The following is a 3,591-nucleotide window of genomic DNA, read 5'->3' on the forward strand; positions in this document are numbered from 1 at the left end:
TTTCTTAAAAAGCATAATGCTTTTGAACAGTACAGTATAGTGATTATTTTTTATATGCACTGGGAAACATAATTTTTTATTTGCACTGGGAAACCAAAAAAAAATAATAATTTGACTTAGTTTTTTGAGATAATCACTTTATTGAGGCAGTCTGGAACAAAACCCACAAGACCTCTGAAGTTTATCTCTACTATACTATATACATAAAAGTTGCTAAGAGAATAGATCTTAAAATTCCTTACGATACATGCATAAAAAACAGTGGCAACTATACAAGATAGTAGATGTATTAACATTTTTATATAGATTATATTGCAATAAAGATGTATACCAATTTATCAAATTGTACAAAATTTACACAATGTTAAAAGTTTGCAATGTTATAAGAAATCATTTCTTACATTTACAAATTATAATATGTCGTTTTTTTTCAATAAAGCTGGAAAAAACTTTTTGTAGAATTAATCTATTTTTCAAAAAAGGAAGTAAGGAAGTAGAAACTGCAACGAACTCTGAAATAATAGAATATAAAATCCATTTTCGTTATAGACACTGTGACAAAAACTATTACTTAGTTTACAATGAAGGAGTACTTATGAAGCATGAAGGATGGCCTATAAATAAGGCTGAAGGAGCTCAGTTTTAAGGTTTAAATTTAAAATCTTCTTTTGAAATACTAAACTGACCACCCATTTTTCCAAACATAAATGTCTTAACTGCATGAATTTATTTCATACAACTCTATAATCTAGTTTCATAAGAAAGCAGCATGCAAATTTTGAATTAGACAGACTTGCTTATTCAGTAAAGGATACTTCACTAAAAATAAATAGAAGAAAAATCAGCATATTTATTATGATAATTATTATTCATAATGAGATTCATATTGAATTAGGGAATATATATCCTCAGAGGGGGTAAAGTAAAATGAAATTTATTTTGGTAAATGTATCTGTGAATAGTCAATACAATGCCTCAATATAAATGAATATTACCATTTTGAACAATTTAATTACTATTATTAGAATTATTATAAGTATAAAAATAGCTATCATTTTAGCATGGAATATGAGACTCTCATGCTCCATGCTTCATCACATCCACACAACAACTCTGCATAATAAGTATTATCATCACCATTTCATGGGTGAAAAAACTGAGGCTAACACATTTAGATAACTGGTTTATGATTACATGGCTAGTAAAGATGCATCACACTAATTTAGGCTTTATGATTTCAGAATTGTATTCTTTCCACTGCACATTCTATTACTCTGTAAATACTTGGCTTGTTTTCATTTAGTTCTTTAATTTTATTCATGTGGTGATGGCTTAAAGCTTCATTTAAAGGAAGCTTAAAAAATTCATTTAACCAAAAGCTCCCAAGAATTAAAAATGTCATGGATCTAATGTAGACATGGATATCATTAGTTAATGGGTAACTATATATTTTCCACTCTAGTGAGATAACAATCAGAGTATTTTTCTATGTTTTAGACTCTCAGTGTTAAAAAGGACTTTGTTAAAATAGAAATATTTAGACAAAGGTGATCAAAAGTCTGGATCAGGTCACCTTAAGATAAATATGAGGAAACTGAGGAAACAAATGGAGATTTGAACACTGAGCTATGATATAATGAATGGTTTAAAGTATTTAGTAGAGCATAGAAAAGCCCTTTAAAGCCTGGTCTTAGCCTAGCATTGCAGCTTCTGGGATATTTGTCTATCTATCATCTACCTACCTATCTATCTATCTATCTATCTAGATATAAATTTGAAAACTTTTTTAACTTAAAGATTTTGAGAAATAGAACATAATCAGCACCATAGAAGATCTGTTTATGATAACAACCTAGCCCCTCCTCCCAGTTTGTTAATATTCTCTCTTATTTAATGTAACATTGTGCAAATAGACCACTACTGATCTGCCGTTATGAATGAAATAGCTATAATCATCTGTGTGCATATCCTGGTGAAAATATTCATTTAGTTCCATGTTGTATTTCTAGGAATGGACCAAATCTTTATTTAAGTTTTTTAAGTTTTCTAAATATTGTCCAACTTACCTCAAATGTTTTTATTATGGGCACTTTCATTCTTTCACATTCTTGCAAGACAATTTTACTGTTGCCCAATATGGTAAGTGTGTAATAGTATGTCATTTTAGGATTTAATTTATTTTTAATTTAATTCAATTTAATTCCAGATTCATAATAAAGATAAACAGTTTTTATATATGAGTGGCCATTTGGATTACCCTTTCTGTAAAGTACATGCTCAAATCTTTTGATTTGTGTCATACTGACTTCTTTAATAGATTTTCTGAATGAACTTTTAGCTGTGTAGGTCTTCTCTATTTTATTTTGAACTTGTTTTCATTTCAAAATCTTTATATTTATTTTCATAATCTGCTTTTATTTTGCTTTGTCTATTATCTATGTATCTATCTATTTATTTGCAAGCAAGAGAGAGCGAGCAAGTGAGAGCACAGGGAGGGATAGAAAAAGAAGGGGAAAGAATCTTAAGCAGGCTCCACGCTCAGCACAGAGCCCAACTCTGGGCTCTATTTCACAACCCTGACATCATGACCTGAGCCAAAATGAAAGAAATAAAATACAATTAAGGTGTTAAAAAAAAAAGGAAAAAGAATTGGAGGTTTAATTAAGTGAGCCACCCAGGCACCCCTGTGGTATCTTAAATTAGCTGTCATATCTTTAAAGTTCTAGAGTATCCATTTGGTTCATTTATAAAACCTTTCTCAATATTTTTAGTTTCAGTTTTTGTTCAATTTGCTTCCCCTCTCATTTCTTTGAGCAGAGTAATCAAGCCATTTTACAATCTTTATTGATCATTTTAACATCATACTTAATCCCATTTTGTCTATCAAATCTTGTTAATGGTTTTTCTTTGTGTGGTTTGTTACATTTTGCTATGTTCAAGACATTATATTTGAAACTCTTATTGAGTAGGGATAATTAAGAGCTATAATAATGGTATGGTCCTCCTTGGCAGGATTTTATCTTATATTGGAGACTCTACAAGACAATCATACTCCAAATTCAGTGATTGACTTTCTCAGTTTACACAGAAGGCAAGGTAGGCTATAGTCTTATTTCTGCTTCTCCTTGTGCTTTGGGGATCTCAACTTAAATTTGGGTTGTACCAAAGTCCTCAAATTTGATTGCTGCTGGATTTTGAATTTTGTTTCTCTAGTATCAAGAGTCTATTAACAACACAGCTCAGTGTGTTTTAGCAGTTTCAAATGCTCTCATAGCTAAAATGGCTTCAGGGCATATATCTCTAGGCTCTCATTGTATTTCGTATTTTGGCACAGTAATCCCACCCTTGATTTTTATAATCATTCTGATATTTTTAACTTTAAAAGCTATTTTGTCTGGATTATTAGTTGTCTTAAGTAGGAGTTTTTAGATCACCATTACTAGAAGCAACAACAAATATACATGAAAATGTCTGCAGTAGTTTATCACATCTTTATGGCTTTGAACTTCCATAAGCTGAGGCATCCTTCTCTAATCACTTAGGCAAACTCCAATTTACCCTTTAAAACAACACAAGAATTGCTTCATTTAA

This window comes from Mustela lutreola, chromosome 17 (genome assembly GCF_030435805.1).
Source record: "Mustela lutreola isolate mMusLut2 chromosome 17, mMusLut2.pri, whole genome shotgun sequence".
Classification (NCBI taxonomy): Eukaryota; Metazoa; Chordata; class Mammalia; order Carnivora; family Mustelidae; genus Mustela; species Mustela lutreola.